General features: G+C 39.8%; 1 non-coding gene across 1 annotated transcript; it reads left to right on the top strand.

The window, feature by feature from the left end:
- The first annotated feature begins 5,461 nt into the window (after nt 1-5,461).
- Nucleotides 5,462-5,534, top strand: TRNAG-CCC (transfer RNA glycine (anticodon CCC)). Its single transcript has one exon. It is a non-coding gene; the product is annotated as a tRNA-Gly (tRNA).
- The last annotated feature ends 14,228 nt before the right edge of the window (nt 5,535-19,762 follow it).

Raw genomic sequence — 19,762 nt, 5'->3', positions numbered from 1 at the left:
TCTGGGACTGTGCTTTGCTTCTTGAAGTGTAGTGAATATATAGACACCCACTGAAAAATAATAATAATAAAAAAGCTAAGTGATGGAAATGAGTAATTGCTTGGCAGCGAGTCTGCGGGGAGAGCACTGACACTGCACGGCACATATTTCATGAATAATGAGAGGAGTCTCAGAGCTGTGCAATCACTGCCTATTGGGTCAGAAATTTCACATTAGTGGATTCATCAGAGCAGATCAGTGTCATAAAGACACTCTTTCCTGAGGTAAACACACCTTTCCTTCACTGAACTGTCATCTCTCAGTTGCATAGTGGATACAGCTGAGACCTGAGAGGAGGGGCATAAGTGGATTAGGGGTAGTTTATATCCATATCATTCTAAATTCTATCTGCTTATTTGGATAGAAAGAATGTTTTTTTAACAGAGATGAGCTAATAAGTCTGTGGATAACAAAGGGCTTAATAAAGCATAGAGAAATAGAGTAAACACCGCACACCTAGTTCTATGAAATGTTGCTTAGTGGTGATTGAAACTCAGAGAATTTTAAAGCTGTGAGAGGGACTTTAGACCTTGTGTTCTAGGACTACCTTGGTGTGGTAGTCACTAAGTGCTTTCCCCATTATTTTTGGTCCATTGTAGATTTTTACTTTCTGTCTTTTTGCAGTTAGGGGTAGTCATCTGGCTTGAGTTGATGAAACTGTGCTCAATGAATTGTGAACAGAAGCAATGTGGTCTTTTCTGGATGAAGGTTTAAGAGCCCGTGTGCAATCTGCCACGCTGCTTTGTTTCTTCCACCAATGCACTGGGCCTACTGTGCAGATGGGGCTACAGCAGGAGATTGCTACTCAATGAGCTTAGGTCCTGGAGAAAGAGTAGCACAGAGCACTGCCCCCAGATAACCTCTGATGAGTGCGTAACATGCTGCTGCTGCTGCTAAGTCGCTTCAGTCATGTCCGACTCTCTGCGACCCCATAGACAGCAGCCCACCAGGCTCCCCCATCCCTGGGATTCTCCAGGCAAGAACACTGGAGTGGGTTGCCATTTCCTTCTCCAGTACATGAAAGTGAAAGGGAAGGTGAAGTCGCTCAGTCATGCCCCACTCTTAGCGACCCCATGGACTGCAGCCGACCAGGCTCCTCCGTCCGTGGGATTTTCCAGGCAAGAGTACTAGAGTGGGGTGCCATTGCCTTCTCCAGTGTGTAACATGACTGGAAAATAAATGTTGTGAGCCAGGAAGATTGTGGATTTTTGTTACTACAGCACACCTTAGCCTATCCCGGCTGATACACTGAGTACTTTCTTTGCTTTTGCTCAAAGTATCCTAGATGTGGCATCGTGGTTAAGAACACTATTTTACAGTCAGATACACTTAGATTTGAAAGACAGTTTGAAGTGACTATCAGTCCATATAAGATAGAAACCAAGGTAGTTTTGTCAGGATTAAATAAGATAATACATTTAAGATCTTAAGTGTAGTGCCAACCATCATCAACAAATGCTTGTTAGATAAGACAAAGGCAGTTGTACTAAACCAGGAAGCAAATCTTCCCCTTAGAAATAAATGATATTCTTTACCTACAAGTACACACATTTCATAATCTACAAAACTCTACATTTCCTTCTTTCATCCTTAATGGAACCATAGAATATTGGGATAAAGAGCACCTTAGTTACAATCTCATCCAAACTCTTGAGAAGCCAAGTCCAGAGAGGTGAGGGATTTATCCAGAGCCATATACCTGCTTAGTGGAAGAGGCAGAATTAGGACTAGAGCCACCACATAATTGACCATCCAAATAGGACACTTTGAAAGTGACGGGAGAAAATTGTTAGCAACTGTGCCAGAAGAACAGGTGGAAACTTGGACTTTCCCAGGCAAACCAGAACATATGGTCGCCCTCGTTAGGATTTACTTTCCCAGACTCTATGCCTGGTGTCACTTTCCTTCCCAGCAGATGTCTTAATCCTACTGGTGTAAGAAACTCTTCATCATTCTACATCTAAAGATGTAGGGAAGGAAGGGACAAAAAACGGTTGGTTTTCCATTTTGACATTCTCTATAAATCTTTACTACCCCCCCCCCCCACCCTGCTTTCTTTAGCTTAGTGTCTTTACTGTCAAGTTTAACTGCTTATAATACTTCAGTAACTGACTTGCTTTAAGCAGTAATGGCTACTGATTACACTAATGGGCCTGCATTTGAAGAAGTTTCCATTGCATGGCAGAGCCCAGAGGTGATTTACTGGAAAAGCAACAACAACAACAAATAGATACTTTCAGATAATGAGCAACATAGAGGAGAATACAGCCAAAATGGGAACAGAAATGATCAGTGGAACTTCTCCAGAAATAACATACTCATTTATTCATTTGCAGACACATTTCTAAAGGAGACCAACTCTCTCCCTGTCAGTGTACAGAAGAGAAATTATATTTTTGAAGGTGTTTGAAATTAACTCATGAGAAAAATCAAAAGTTCAGAAAATATATCCTGGTGTTCTCTTCAAGTTCCAATCCAACAGTGAAAATAAGTCTTGTAGAAGAGAAAGGCTGTGTGAGTAGCTGAGGTGCTGGGATCCTTCTCCATTCCTGAGCAAGGATGCTCCTCCGAACCCCTCGTGTGTGGATAGGCCGGGTACTTCTCGCTACTCAGTCTGTTGTGTCCCTTTCTAAAATCAGAGCTGCCTGTCCCATGAGGAAGCCTCAGGAGAAGATGTTGGTAAAGCATGGCCTTTTGGACCATTCCCTATCAAAACTATGAGTACAAATGCAAATATTGGATAACAAAGTAAGGACGGCAGAGGAGACGTACCTTGGGCACAACTCTGCTGTGGCTTAACCACACCCCTGAGGCACCTTCATATCACACTGTCCGTGCTGGCCCTGCTGTTTCCATCTGCTGAATCGCGATGCAAGGTTGCAGGTGAAGACTTAAGGTGTTGAATTTCCTGCTGCAATGTGCTTTTTCTCATTATCTGGAATCTGGAGATGTGGTAGTGAGCACCCCCATGAAGCCCCATGGCCTGCTCTCTTCCTTCCTCTCCAGTCTTAGGCTTTGCAACCTGGACTCACCACCCTCTAGCTACATTGCCCTCATGCTGCTCACACAGACCAAGCTTGGTCAGACTTCCAGAGCCTTTGTATCCTTCTGTCTGCCTGGGATACTCTCTCTGCTGATCCTCTCATGGTTGGTTATATTTCATCATTTAAAATTCAGGGACTTCCCTTGACTCTGGTATCAATGGCATTAGTGGTAAAGAACTTGCCTGCCAATGCACGAGACATAAGAGATGCGGGTTCGATCCCTGGATCAGGAAGATCCTCTGGAGCAGGGCAATGGCAACCCACTCCAGTATTCTTGCCTGGAGAAACCCATGGACGTAGGGGCCAGGCAGGCTACAGTCCATGGGGCTGCAGAGTCAAATAGTATTGAAGCAACTTACCACACAGGCACACATGGTATCAATATAAGTTAGAAACGTATTTCCAGAAGAGTTTCTGGAATCTAATAGGTCCTCAATAAATATTTTTTGAAAATATGAGTTAATGAATAAATGAATGAATGTATTCCATATTGATTCTGGAATCAAAAGACCAATAAATGACCAATTTATTCTTTAAGACCATCTGAGACCTAATGGGAGACTTCTTCCTCTAGCATGCTATTTCTAAGGGTTCCGTAGAAGATACACTAGAACCAAAGGTATTCAGAATGCTCAAGGAAGAGAATAACGCAGATGGATAGAAATTCAGATGATCCAGACTTTCTGTTGTATCCAATTTATGGTCATCCCTGCTGTGTTTGCATTGTCCTTCCTAGCTCTGCTCACTTCTCTATCTTCTCTAGTCTCATTCTCTGCCTGCTCTCAGCGCTAGAATTATCAAATATGCCCTAATGTTCACTCTACTTTTTGAAACCAAATGTTTTTGAAAATTCACTTTATCTCTAAGCCAATTAACAAAATTCTTTAAAATGATGTTTTATTACAGCTGATTAACTCTCAAAGATCTACACACAGTCATTCTATTTTTCTTCCCAGAGGCTTTTCTGTGCTTATCTTTTAGGAACAAGACATCACATTTTCTCCTACCTCATGACTAAAGTCAAAAAGCCCCAGCCCAGTAAAACTCAAATTGGGTTGAATCAGGATGATTAAATAAGCTCTGAATGATGTGTTCATTTCAACAAAAGTGGTTTTTTTGTTTTGTTTTGTTTTTTAGCACAATGAGCTCTAAATCAAGTTCAAATTCAGGAGATGATGTTGTGTGATTGCATTCTAAGGAATGACAATCTTTGTCTCCCATGCCATTATTTATTTGAGAATGGGAAGAGAAAATAACTGGTGGAGTTACTCAATTATCATGCTTCAGGTCATTCACTCCATCTTAGGAGAAGTCTGTGACATCAAGTTGTACAAAGTTTATGGGTAACAGAACCAGAGAGAGTAATTTTGTAAAGGATATGTGATGATTTACATGATGACCTAAATTTTGTTGACTCCATTATATTATTCCAATTCTCCTCTTTATTCTCTTTCTCTCCTTCACCCCAACTAGTCTAGTCTATAAGGTCCTAGAATGCATAGATAAGCCCTTTATTTTGCCTTGCTTTTAATTCACACACATTGAAAGGAATCATAGATGAATTAATTGCAGACTATCAGATCAGTCAGGTGAATATATTGGATCTCTTCTGTTTGTTCCTACAGATTCAATCTATGCCCCAGGCAGCTGACCTTTAAGGACTCGTCAATAGACCTCTTGCCTGGCATCCAGTTGGGATCTATAATCCCCTGGCAGGGGTTGGAGGGCAGGAGCATGAGAATACTTGTTCTGTGCTCCCAACGTGCCAGGACACCTTGGTTGGCCAGGACCTTCCACAGAAGGCTTTGTCTGGCAGTAAATCTCTTGTCCTAAGCAGCTGGCTTTCTCCTCCTGCCCCTTAAGGTCTAGAGGGATCCCTGCTGAAACTGGTCTGGGGCATGTCACTATCCCTAGGTGGTTTGCTAGCCCCTGCCTGCACCTATGGAAATGGCCTCTTTATTTAGCTCTCCTTGAATTATTAAATTTGCCTGTACAACTTGTTTCCTGCCATGTCTCTGGTCAAAAAAACAGATGTACAGATGAAGGAAGCCAATATATATCCCCAATAGAAAGTGGGCATTGGTTAGTACAAGCCTTTGGCTAGGACCTCTCCATGCATAGTTGTTTTTCCAACCTCCCAGTAACTATCTGAATCAGACATTAATGAGTCCATTTTACAGATGGGAACTGTGTCCCAGAGAGGTCATGTAGTATGGTCAGGATTGCACAGCTGGTAGATAGAGATGGTCATGAGGTCCCCCAAAATCCTATCTGACCCCAAAGCTGTTACAGTGATCGCATATGGAGAGCAAATAATTCCTCATAGATGCAGAGAAAGTAGGAATGGGGGCAAGAGTAAGTCCCCAAGGAATGGGACTTCCCTGGTGGTCCAGTGGCTAAGACTTTGCATTCCCAATGCAGGGGGCCTGGGTTCAATCCCTGGTCAGGGAACTAGATCCCACATGCCACAACTAAAAGTTTGCATTCTGCAACAGTCTAAGGATCCTGCATGCTGCAATTAAAAAAGAGCCCATGTGCTTCAACGAAGATGGGGGCGGGGAGGGGTAGGTAGTCAAATAAATAAATATTCTAGAAGTACCCAAGGACTGAGGGCTGTGTGGGAGAGATTGACCTATGTGTTCTTCTGGAATCCACCAGCAAGGTGAAGAAATGAAGGCCAAGGCCTCTTTCACCAACAGTAATGGGCGGATTAGAGCCTGCCCATCCTGGCCACTAAACTTCTTAGGACAGTGGGGTGTCTTTGAGAAGTTTCCCACTGGCTCTCGGCCTCAACCCTACCAGTCACCTCCTGAGGAGGCAAATCTTTTTCTGAGTTTCCACCCGCCTCTCCTTGATGCCTGCGCAATCTGGGACAGAAGTGTAGCACCTCAGCCTCCATTTAATGCTGGGGATCAGAGTCTCTGTGCCTCCCCCTCCCTGTGTGTACAGAGCTCCGCACAGCCTGAAATCCCCAGCTCTGATGGAGAGCTCTGAATTATTCATCAACCCAATAATGGCAGGTGATGAGATCTTTTCCCGATATGTCCCTGTCAGTAGGTGTTTATTAATCTGTTTCACCAGCCGCCCTGCTCTGACCGCGGGGCCTGAAGAACCCCACGCGCTGCCTGACATGTATCGGCAGAGACAGCACTTTAAAGACTCCCTTTTGCCTGGGAGGTCATCTGAAGGTTATTAGGAACAAATTATTTCTTCATTTCCGCTGACTGAGTAGATAGCCTTAATGATCTGTCACCTAGCAATAGCCTGCCTGTTCAAACATAAAGAATGGCAGGCTGATGGGCTTATAACTAGAATCAGTTCATTTTAGCTATTCTCTTGTCAAGCATGTTTCCAAGATACATATAGTATTTACATATTCATGAGCCTCAGCCGACACTGATGCCGTGAGGGGGTCTGTCTGATAATGTGATACAAGTTTGTACTGTGTCCTCAGGCACTTAAAGTCTATTAAGTGAATAAAGTCTACCCAGGGCCTCTCTTCTTGGAGGTGTTCTCCATTTTAAACACTGGGATGCTATCCCAATTTCAAGCACTCATCTCCCTCTCCTTCTCCCTTTCCCTGCCCCCCAATATCCATCAAAATCTGCCCTCCCTACCTCTTACTGAGAGGAAGCTCTGCTTTAAAGAAAGTGAGCAGGCCACTGGGAGTTTTCTCTCCTCCCAGCAGGGCAAACCTATCCATGAGATCTTTGCTTTACATTCCTTTAGGCTTTGTGTAGGTAACTCAAATGACATTGTATAAAGCAAAGTGAAGCGGCAGCTGGCTTTGCAAATTTTGGACTCTGACAGCACTTTCGAGTCTCCTTGGGCTACTTGTAGCTAATTATTATTTCATGCCTTTGACTTCGATGGCCTATGGTCTTGTCTTAGTCTGTCTAGTTGAGGATGGTGCCTGAGGCATAAATCTTGCTATGCAACTAAATCACCTGGGGAGGACCTGAAATTTGTCATCTGGAGAGAGAGTCTTATTATCCCATCTCCAATCTCCCATTTTCTATGCTACTCAAAACAATCTTCCTTATCCCTACTGTGATTCTTAAAAGAAAAAAATGTAAAAAAAATATAATTCGTACGTATGTTGTTAGTATGTATTAGTATGTACATTGTTATGCCAGTTTGGACATCTCTCTGCTAAATAAATATTCTACGTATCTATTTATCTTTCATTCATTCACTTGGCAGCCTGTGGCTGTGCTATGAAACTCTAGAAGACCTAGAATATCTGAGTCCAGTTTGGGTTTGTACCATTTTTCTTAGGGGCCAGGTTCCAGCTTCATGAATCATTACATGCCAAAGAAAGTAAATTGCTTTTTAAAATACTACTGAGTTGTCCTTGAGTATAGGAACCTTAATTACTTACACAGGATAAGTACAAAAAAAAAAAAATAATAATAACATCTCATATAGGAATTTTTGGGGAGATTTCAGAGACTGCTCACTTCCTTTAAGAATCAGTTTTTCTGCATGTGAAATGGGGGTAATAACTTGAATCCTTTTTCCTACTTATAAAGTCGTTATGAGGATTAATGAGATAATAAGTTGGTGAATGTATTGGGAATCCCTTGAGGAGCACTAAAATTGACTCAAGGCATAATTGTTTGGCAGGTAAATAATTATCCCATTAACCTAACTATGTGCCTTTCATTCAAAAATTTTGTCAAGCACTTTGATTTATTTTTCACAGGAGCTTTAGGGCTGTTCCTGTATGGGCATGGACTCTAGTAGGTTGAGGGACCATAAAATCAAATGAAAGCCCAAGGTAACCAAGGAGGGATTGCTCTAGCAGAAAAGAGTGGGATCCCAGGAACACCTGGGTCTCCCCTTCTGCCATGACAGAAACTCCAGTTTTAAGAAAATAAGCTTAAAAAATCTAGGCCTTCGTAGTCTGAGATGGCAACCACTAGCCCCAAGTGGCAATTTACATTTAATTAAAAAAGGAAGTAAGATTAAAAAAAATTAGTTTCTTAGTCAGAGCAGCCGCACTTCGAGTGCTTGCTACTTGTATGTGGCTAATGGCTACTGTGCTGGACAGAGCAAATATGTGATGTTTCCATCATCTCAGAGGGTTCTGTTGGACAGCACTAGATTAGGTCACTCTCAAACTTGAATGTGCGTAAGAATGATTCAAGGAGCTTCTTAAAATTCGTATTTCTGAGACTCTCAGAAATCCTGATTCCGTAGGTGTGAGGAGAATCATGGCAATCTGAATATTTAAAAAGTTCTCCAAAATAATTCTGATGGTGATGGTTGGTGACAAAATCTGGATTTCCCAATGCTATTCAAAGTGTGTTCCATAGACTGGCAGCATTTACATCACCTGAGAGTTTGTTTAAAAGGAAAATTCAAGAATTGAGTATAGGGCTCAGAAATCTATATACAAGCTTTCTGGGTGATTCTTGTGGATGCTAAACTTTGAGAACCACTAATCTAGATAGTAGAACAATGCAACTGTAGCCTGAACATTGTTGAAATTTAGATATAAAAATTCACAGTCTAAGATGACTACATTAGGATTTACTTACAGTTACATCCTACAGGAGATCAGTCCTGTGTGTTCACTGGAAGGACTGATGTTGAAGATGAAACTCCAATACTTTGGCCACCTAATGTGAAGAGCTGACTCATTGGAAAAGACCCTGATGCTGGGAGGGATTGGGGGCGGGAGGAGAAGGGGACGACAGAGGATGAGATGGCTGGATGGCATCACCGACTCAACGGACATGGGTTTGGGTAGATTCCGGCAGTTGGTGATAGACAGGGAGGCCTGGCGTGCTGCAGTTCATGGGTCACAGAGTCAGACATGACTGAGGGACTGAACTGAACACGGAATCCACTTATATAAAATTCATCTGTCCATCCTTCCATCCTTTCATTCATTCACAGCTTTTAGGATATCTATTATGTGCTAGTCATTTGTGATGAAAATTGGGAATTTTCAGCAGGAAACAAAATTTTCATAATCTGTCAGATTAGTTTAATTGTTTCTAACTCAATTTTTATTATTTTTTCCTTCAATTTTTGGTGGGATGAAGTACAAATTTAAAGTACTTTTTAAACTAGAGGCTGGTTCATTGTACTGAGCTCCCCTCCAATTGTTTGCAAAGCACAGATCAACAGGTGGTTTTGTTTAGGTTCACACAGATATTAAAGGTTAAATAATGCTAGAAGTCAATTTGCCAAACCTAGGCCAGTACCAGCAGTGTTTAGGGGCAAAAATGAGTAATGAAATTTTCTAGCTAATTCATAGTCAAATGTTCCAGTGTTTACTTTAGTGGCTTTAGTTACTGAATATTTTCAATATCAATTTGTAAAAAACAAGGTTTTATCACAGCATTGATAATAACCCTGATATATATGAATTTCACATTCCATTTTTTCCTTAAAATACGTTTTAAATAATTTTGTTTTTAATTTTTTTTTATCATGGAAAACGTCAAACACAGAGAAGTAGAAGAAATATTATAATAAACTCCCATGTACCACCACCTAGATTTAATAATTCTTTCAATTTATGGCTGATCCTTTTACTTCTCTCTACTTCCATCCAATTCCTTTCTCCATATTATTTTGAAGAAAATGTCAGGTACCTTTCACCTTTTGATAGTTCTATATATCTCTAAAACATAAGGATTGTTACACACACACACACAACCATAATACCATTATGATCACAGTAAAAAATAAAAAATTTTGTAATATTATCAAATATTCAGTTTTCCAATTTCCACATCCTTCAATAATGTATTTTTTCACTTGCTCTGAATTAATATAAAGTCAATATGTTGCTATCAAGTGATATTTCTTAGTCTCTTTCAATAAACTGATAATCCATCTCTTTTTGTCCTCATATTTATTTATCAAATAAATTGGTTTGGATGTCCTATAGCTTTTTACATTCTGAATTCTGCTGACTGCACATTGCTGGTATCATTTAGCATGTTCCTGTATCCTCTATATTTCCTGTAAATAGGTAGTTGGATCTAGAGGTAAAATCGTATCATTTTTTTTTACAAGACCACTTCATAGGTGATATTGAGTTATTTCATCAGAAAGTACATGATGTCACTTCATGATGTTCATAGTTATTGACACTTCATGCTGAGATCCATTAATTAATTTGGATTTTTAAGACGGTGATACCCTAATTCTATTATTGCTTACTCATGTATTAGCTGGGATGCTTTTATACAGAGAAGTTTTCACTTATCTACTATTTAACTGGTATAACTTCATTTAGGAAGGATAATAAAAATGCTTCATTTTTCTCTTTTATTTATCAGTTGGCAAATAATAAGTTGGTTCACTAGCAATTAGTTATTTTTCACTTCCTTCTTCCCTTTCCTCCTTCCTTCCCTCTTCCTCTTTCTCTCTCCTTTCTTTCAACTCACTGATTGCAACATTTTTAATATATTTCACTTCATTGCAGTTACTGTCTTTACTGATTTTCAAATTGCCCCATCTTTGCTCAGTAGGAGCTTCCTCAGGTTGGTTCCCATGTCCTTTTGACACAGTGGTCCTTGGCTGTTTTGTATATTTCTAGGCTTATTTTGTATATTTCCTGCTCTGAACATGGAGTTAGAGGTTTCTACACATATCTCAGATGTGACTTTTTTCTTTTGTGAAAAATTTTATTTGGAGTAAAATATTTGAGGAGGTCCATTGCTATAGCGTTGCTCAGTATTTATAGGTCTTTCCAGGAAGCAGAACTAGAAAGTATATTATCTAAAGATAAAATATATTTTGAGATTTTTTCCAATTCCAATTCAATACTATCGGGTTTTTATGTTGCTAGCTTCTTTAATATTACATATACTATGAATTGTTCCAAAATCCCTCCCACTTTCAACTGTTGGTATTAAATTAGGTAGCTGCAAATTCCAGGTGGATATTTGTGAGTTAGGTTGGGGTTTTTGCATTCTTTAGTCTGTCAACACCCTGTTAACTTCCTTGGGTTTCCTCCCAAACAGGTGCTGATGTTATGCTGATTTTGTAGATATGATGCTTCTTTCCCCCTACCTGCTCGTATTAGGGGTTCAGGGGGATACTTTACCACCCAGCTTTGTTTTAGTTGCAGTCAGGGTTTTTGTTGACGTCCTAATACCTGTCTTTTTCAATGAGAACATTGATGAAATTCACAAATTGCACTCTTATCTTCCTCTTGAAGTGCATTTTAAGTTTTATGCTATGCTATAAAAGATGAATTGTTTTCACAACATATTTTAATAGAATTCCTGTTTGTAGCTTCAGGTTCCAAAGGTTTAAAGGAAAAAGGGAGCTAAGTTTCCTCAGGTGATAGTTCATTCAGTTCAGTTGCTCAGTCACGTCCGATTCTCCATCCCAAGGACCGCAGCACACCAGGCCTCCTCGTCCATCGCTACCTCCCGGAATTTACTCAAAATCATGGCCGTTGAGTCGGTGATGCCGTCCAACCATCTCATCCTCTGTTGTCCCCTTCTTCTCCAGCCTTCGATCTTTCCCAGCATCAGGGTCTTTTCAAATGAGTCACTTCTTCACATCAGGTGGCCAAAGTATTGGAGTTTCAGCTTCAACATCAGTCCTTTCAATAAATATTCAGGACTGATTTCCTTGAGGATGGACTGCTTGTATCTCCTTGCAGTCTAAGGGACTCTCAAGAGTCTTCTCCAACACCATAGTTCAAAAGCATCAATTCTTCGGCACTCAGCTTTCTTTATAGTCCAACTCTCACATCCATACATGACCACTGGAAAAAACCATAGCCTTGACTAGACGGACCTTTGTTGGCAAAGTAATGTCTCTGCTTTTCAATATGCTGTCTAGGTTGGTCATAACTTTTCTTCCAAGGAGTAAGCGTTTTTTAATTTCATGGCTGCAGTCACCATCTGCAGTGATTTTGGAGCCCCCCAAAATAAAGTCTGTCACTGATTTCACTGTTTCCCCATCTATTTGCCATGAAGTGATGGGACCAGATGCCATGATCTTTGTTTTCTGAATGTTGAGCTTTAAGCCAACTTTTTCACTCTTCTCTTTCATTTTCATCAGGAAGCTCTTTAGTTCTTCTTTGCTTTCTGTCATAAGGGTGGTGTCATCTGAATATCTGAGATTATTGATATTTCTCCCTGCAATCTTGATTCCAGCTTGTGCTTCATCCAGTCCAGTGTTTCTCATGATGTACTCTGCATAGAAGTTAAATAAGCAGGGTGACAATATACAGCCTTAACGTACTCCATTTCCTATTCGGAACCTATTTTCTGTTGTTCCATGTCTAGTTCTTTTTTTTTTTTATTTTATTTTTAAACTTTACAATATTGTGTTAGTTTTGCCAAATATTGAAATGAATCCACCACAGGTATACACGTGTTCCCCATCCTGAACCCTCCTCCCTCCTCCTTCCCCATACCATCCCTCTGGGTCATCCCAGTGCACCAGCCCCAAGCATCCAGTATCGTGCATCGAACCTGGACTGGTGACTTGTTTCATACATGATATTATATATGCTTCAATGCCATTCTATCTGGTTCTAACTGTTGCTTCCTGACCTGCGTACAGATTTCTCAAGAGGCAGGTTGGGTGGTCTGGTATTCCCATCTCTTGAAGAGTTTTACACAGTTTGTTGTGATCCACACAGTCAAAGGCTTTGGCATAGTCAATAAAGTAGAAATAGATGCTTTTCTGGAACTCTCTTGCTTTTTCTATGATCCAGTGGATGTTGGTAGGGACACTGAATAAACAGGTCACTCTCATCTTTGTGAGTAACTGGAGATTTCATAGAGAAACTCTGCTGAAATGACTGTGCTTAACACTGTGTAGCAAAAATCCATTAAAAAAATTCAATATTTCAATGAGAAGGAAAATGAAGGGAGATACCACAAAATACTTTTCTTTTCAAAAAAACAATTCTGAATGGTTGAAAGGCAGGATAACAGAAAAAGGATAAAGGAGAACCAACTAACATCTATCTTTGAAAAATAACCAATTATAATAAAATATTTTGTGCACATTTCCTCCAAGTATCCATTTGTGAAGACCAGAAATAATTTAAAAGTCCAGGCCTAAAAATAGATAATATTATAGCAAATAATCCAGAGCTTGCTAAAACTAGTTTAACTATTAGAGTGATTTCCAGAGAATAGTCTCTAGTATTAACTTGAGTATTTTCATCTTTACAACATAAAAACTATAAAATATTTTAGAATAAAATTAGAAACTTGCACTATTTACCACCTATTATCTCATGCTTCAATAACTTTTGTTTCAAGATATATTCACATAGCATACAATTCACCATTTTAAGTGTATAATTGAGTGGTATTCATATCTATATTCACGAGATAGCAAAGCCATCAGAACTATTGAATTTCAGAACATTTTCATTATCCTCCCCCTCAAAAATCCCAAACCTGTTAGTAGTCACTCCCCTTTCCCTATCCCCATGCCTTGACAGCTATGAATCTACTTTCTGTCTCTATGGATTTGCCTATTGTGGGCTTTTCACATAAACCCCAAACACAGTGCCCATATATACAAAACTTTTAAATTCAAAAATATATTTTCCACCATTGGTATGGAAGTATTTCTTCCCAGGTGAAAATCTCTACATGCACATTATTCTGTTGTGCAAAGCACAATGCTCCATGTTATATTCTTTTGACTTCTACCTTTGAATCAATGCTACTTGATAGCTAATATCTATCATTCTTCTCTCATTCAGCTGCCTCACTTATTGCTTCGATTATAGAGATTTGAATCCCCTATCCTCAGCCTGACTGACCAGAAATGTCTCTTTCACCTGGTCAAGTAAATCAAATGGTCAGGTTAGGGGTATTTCAATGTCCTCATTTCTTAAATACTCACAAAAGCTTTCCTGGAAGCTTTACTGTTTCTACTATTCATGTTATTGATTCATTTGTTCTTCTATTAAAGAATTTACTCTGCATCCCTACTATATGCTATGCTCTATGTACTATATACTAAGTACTGGGAAAACAGGAATGCTTCCAAGTCACTAGTTTTCACTTTACAGATGTCATAAGGGCAAAAGAGTTATTGCCATAGAGTATGATAAGAGCAGCAAGAGGAAACAGACAAAGGGGTTCTGGAAGCACACTTCAGCTTTGGCAGTCTGCAGAAAGCTTCCTTGAAAAATTGTTATCTAAACCAAAACCCTAAGGATGAGCAGGAGATAAGTGATAAGGAGAAATAAGGATGGGGCCAAAGATAACTCAAAATACTTCCTTGGATTCTAAGTACATTAATTTAATAAAGTTAATTTTCACCTATTCTGAGCAAAGACCTATAGGGTATAGAAAGATAAATATAGAGTATATTAAAATGTATATGAAGTTAATATTTTTGAACAAATAGATGAATAAATATATCCCAGCCAATGCCATGAACTTTCTAACAGAAGAAATATAACCTGTTGCCAGCTTTATCCTCAGCACTTACAAAAAGACTAACACAGAACAAGAATAAAATACTAGTTTGTTACTAATAATGACAATGATCAAAATGGGAACTGGCTCTAGGGAAAAAATGTTTTGTAAAAAAGTAAATATACTTAGAGAACCAGGAAATTTAAACTGATGCATTAGTCCAGCTAACCCCACATAAAACTGCTGAAACAAATTCAAAATTTTCAGGTGCTCAGTGCAATAGTTTACTATGTACTTGCTCACATTACAATCAGATGTGGGGCAGAGATTTCCTTCACATTTTCCCAGTAGCAGAGAATTGAGAATCCAGGCTGCTTCTATTTTTCCAGTTTTACTGAGGTATAGTTGATAAATAAAATTGTAATATATTTAAAGCATGTATGTGATGATTTGATGTACATATACATTATGAGAGGATTTGAATCAGAGTTAATCAACTGATGGGATCAACATTCAGTCAGTTCAGTGGCTCAGTTGTGTCCGACTCTTTGCAATCCCATGAACCCCAGCACGCCAGGTCTCCCAGTCCATCACCAGCTCCCGGAGTCCACCCAAACCCATGTCCATTGTGTCGGTGATGCCATCCAACCATCTCATCCTCTGTCATCCCCTTCTCTTCCTGCCCTCAATCTTTCCTAGCATCAGGGTCTTAATGAGTCAGCTTTCCACATAGGTGGCCAAAGTATTGGAGTTCAACTTCAACATTAGTCCCTCCAATCAACACCCAGGACTGATCTCCTTTAGGATGGTCTGCTTGGATCTCCTTGAAGTTCAAGGGACTCTCAAGAGTCTTCTCCAACACCACAGTTCAAAAGCATCAATTCTTCAGCGCCCAGCTATCTTTATAGTCCAACTCTCACATCCATACAGGACTACTGGAAAAACCATAGCCTTGACTAGATGGATCTTTGTTGGCATAGTGATGTCTCTGCTTTTTAATATACTGTCTAGATTGGTCATAACTTTCCTTCCAAGGAGTAAGCGCCTTTTAATTTCATGTCTGTAATCACCCTCTGCAGTGATTTTGGAGCCCCCCAAAATAAAGTCTGACACTGTTTCCACTGTTTCCCCATCTATTTGCCATGAGGTGATGGGACCGGATGCCATGATCTTAGTTTTCTGAACGTTGAGCTTTAAGCCAACTTTTTCACTCTCCTCTTTCACTTTCATCAAGAGGCTCTTTAGTTCTTCTTCACTTTCTGCCATAAGAGTGATGTCATCTGCATATGTGAAGTTATTGATATTTCTCCCAGAAATCTTGATTCCAGCTTGTGCTTCCTCCAGCCCAGCGTTTCTCATGATGTACTCTACATATAAGTTAAATAAGCAGGGTGATAATATACAGCCTTGACGTACTCTGTTTCCTATTTGGAACCAGTCTGTTGTTCCGTGTCCAGTTCTAACTGTTACTTCCTGACCTGCAAACAGGTTTCTCAAGAGGCAGGTCAGGTGGTCTGGTATTCCCATCTCTTTCAGAATTTTCCACAGTTTACTGTGATCCACACAGTCAAAGGCTTTGGCAGAGTCAATAAAGCAGAAATAGACATTTTTCTGGAACTCTTTTGCTTTTTCCATGATCCAGTGGATGTTGGAAATTTGATCTCTGGTTCCTCTGCCTTTTCTAAAACCAGCTTGAACATCAGGAAATTCATGGTTCATGTATTGCTGAAGCCTGGCTTGGAGAATTTTGAGCATTACTTTACTAATGGTGAGATGAGTGCAATTTTGCAGTAGTTTGAGCATTGTTTGGCATTACCTTTCTTTGGGATTGGAGTGAAAACTGACCTTTTCCAGTCCTGTGGCCACTGCTGAGTTTTCCAAATTTGCTGGCATATTGAGTGCAGCACTTTCACAGCATCATCTTTTAGAATTTGAAATAATTCAACTGGAATGTCATCATGTCCACAAGCTTTGTTTGCAGTGATGCTTCCTAAGGCCCCACTTACTTCACATTCCAGGATATTTGGCTCTAGGTGAGTGTGAGTGATCACACCTTGGTAATTATCTGGGTCATGAAGATCTTTTTTGTACAGTTCTTCTGTGTATTATTACCACCTCTTAATATCTTCTGCTTCTGTTAGGTCCATACCATTTCTGTCCTTTATTGAGCCCATCTTTGCATGAAATATTCCCTTGGTATCTCTAATTTTCTTGAAGAGATCTCTAGTCTTTCCCATTTTATTGTTTTCCTCTATTTCTTTGCATTGATCGCTGAGGAAGGCTTTCTTATCTCTCCTTGCTACTCTTTGGAACTCTGCATTCAGATGCTTATATCTTTCCTTTTCTCCTTTGCTTTTCACTTCTTTTCTTTCCACAGCTATTTGTAAGGCCTCTTCAGACAGCCATTTTGCTTTTTTGAATTTCTTTTTCTTGGGGATGATCTTGGTCCCTTTCTTCTGTACAATGTCATGAACCTCCGTCCATAGTTCATCAGGCACTCTATCAGATCTAGTCCCTTAAATCTATTTCTCACTTCCACTGAACAGTCATAAGGGATTTGATCTAGGCCATACCTGAATGGTCTAGTGCTTTTCCCCACTGCGATGGTGCACGAGCGTGGCCGAGAGGAGCTTTCCCATGTCCAAGGTAAAGAACGGTGGCTGCACTTTGCTGGAGTGGCCATGAAGAGATACCCCACGTCTAAGGTAAGAGAGACCCAAGTAAGATGTTAGGCACTTAGAGAGGGCATCAGAGGGCAGACAGACTGAAACCACAATCACAGACACCTAGCCAATCTGATCACACGGACCATAGCCTTGTCTAACTCAATAAAACTAAGCCATGCCATGTGGGGCCACCCAAGACAGATGGGTCATGGTGGAGAGGTCTGACAGAATGTGGTCCACTGGAAAAGGGAATGGTAAACCACTTCAGTATTCTTGCCTTGAGAACCCCATGAACAGTATGAAAAGGCAAAATGATAGGATTCTGAAAGAGGAACTCCCCAGGTCAGTAGGTGCCCAATATGCTACTGGAGATCCGTGGAGAAATAACTCCAGAAAGAATGAAGGGATGGAGCCAAAGCAAAAACAATACCCAGTTGTGGATGGGACTGGTGATGGAAGAAGGTTTGATGCTGTAAAGAGCAATATTGCATAGGAACCTGGAATGTTAGGTCCATAAATCAAGGTAAATTGGAAGTGGTCAAACAGGAGATGGCAAGAGTGAACAACAACATTCTAGAAATCAGCGAACTAAGATGGACTGAAATGGGTGAATTTAACTCAGATGACCATTATGTCTACTACTGTGGACAGGAATCCCTTAGAAGAAATGGAGTAGCCATCATAGTCAACAAGAGTCCAAAATGCAGTACTTGGATGGGATCAACTGATGGATGTTATTCAACATCCATCAGCTCACATATTTGCCAATTTGTGTGTGTGAAAACACTTAAAATATAATCTCTTAGGAAATATCAATTATACAGTAGTGTTATCAACTATAGTCACTATGTTATACATTAGATTCCCAGACCTTGTTCTTCTTATAACAAACTTTGTATCCTTTTATCAGCTTCTTATTTGCCACACTTTCTAGCTCTTGGCAACCACCCGTCTTTTCTGTTTCTTGAGTACATTTTTTTTAAGATTCTACATCTAAATGATACTATGCAGTATTTAAAGCAATAATTCTCCTTTGCAAATGTGTTTGAGGAGGAATTCTAAGTGGTATGGGTTTACCATATATCATGTCTGTTACCCTGTTATACTTCTCCAGCAACACAAAAACAGATACGTACAAAATTATTTTTTGCAGCATTATTTATAATTGAAAATTAGTGGGAATGTCAAATGCCTAACATTAATTGAATTAGCTATGGGTTATACCCAAACAGAATAATATGTAGCCATAAAAAAGAAAGAAAAAAATCTATCTGAAGGGATATGAAGTACTTTCCAAGATATACTGGTAAGCAAAATGATTAAAGAGCAAAAGATATATATGCTAAGTTTCCTTTTGTGTTAGAAATAAACAAATAAGCATATATCTACTTGTTTTTGAAAAAAGAAACAGACTGGAGCAAAACTACCATTGAACTCTGAACAACATGGTTTTCCCATCTAGCAGAGAATTGAGAATGTGTAAGCATGCACACACTTACAGGTGGATTTTATTTTCTAAAGTAAGTACTTCTGTACTACAAAATTGGTGCTTGGTTCAGTCAATGGTGCAGAGGAACCATGGACAAAGGAACTCTGACTTTAAGTTATATTCGGATTTTCAACTGTGCAGTAGGTCCATACCCCTAACCCCCAATTCCTGTGTTGTTAAATGGTCAAGTGTAATGTGGTTGCCAGAAGGAATAAGTAGGATTAGGGTGAAAGGGAAATAGGGTGACATTTCCTGGAATATAATTTTAGGTACAGAATTAATGGGTACAGTCCATGGGGTCGCTAAGAGTCAGACACGACTGAGCGACTTCACTTTCACGCATTGGAGAAGGAAATGGCAACCCACTCCAGTGTTCTTGCCTGGAGAATCCCAGGGACAGGGCAGGCTGGTGGGCTGCTGTCTATGGGGTCTCACAGAGTCGGGTATGACTGAAGTGACTTAGCAGCAGCAGCTAATATTAAACGGGAAAAAAAAAAAAAATAACTAAATCAAATGAATAAAGATGAGAGAAAACATAAAATGGAACAGGAATATTGAAAAAAAACAAACACCCTAACTGTATTTTCTATGAACAACATACCCACACCAAAGCAAGTGATTTTTTAGCACAAAATTTTGACTTTAGATTCCCAGCCCCCAAACAAAGAACTGTAAGAATGCAGGTTTATTTTCTTTTTTATAGTGGTATAGGCTAGCAATTCTGAAACTACTTTCTGTGCATTATAGACTTAACCTCAATGCTGAGAATAAGATAGTTCAATATGTGTATACTGTTTAATCATTGAAAAGTGTGATAGTTGCTTAGTTGTGTCTGACTCTTTGCGACCCCATGGACTATAGCCTGCCAAGCTCCTCTGTCCATGGGATTCTCTAGCCAAGAATAGTGGAGTGGTAGCCATTCCCTTCACCAGGAGATCTTCCCAACCCAGGGATCGAACCCTGGTCTCCTGCATTGCAGGTGGATTCTTTACTGTCTGAGCCACCAGGGGAGCCCCATTATTTTATTCTAATGTTGATCATATAATTATTCTGATCCTATTTACATTTCATTGACAAATCTGAGATGATGAAAACATTTGAGAGCACATGTCCAATGTAGTCAGGCTAATAAAATAGCTGCAAAAAATC

This window comes from Bos indicus, chromosome 8 (genome assembly GCF_029378745.1).
Source record: "Bos indicus isolate NIAB-ARS_2022 breed Sahiwal x Tharparkar chromosome 8, NIAB-ARS_B.indTharparkar_mat_pri_1.0, whole genome shotgun sequence".
In the NCBI taxonomy this organism is placed as follows: domain Eukaryota; kingdom Metazoa; phylum Chordata; class Mammalia; order Artiodactyla; family Bovidae; genus Bos; species Bos indicus.
Note: the sequence above shows the minus strand (reverse complement) of the source record. Positions and strands in the feature narration are given on the sequence as shown.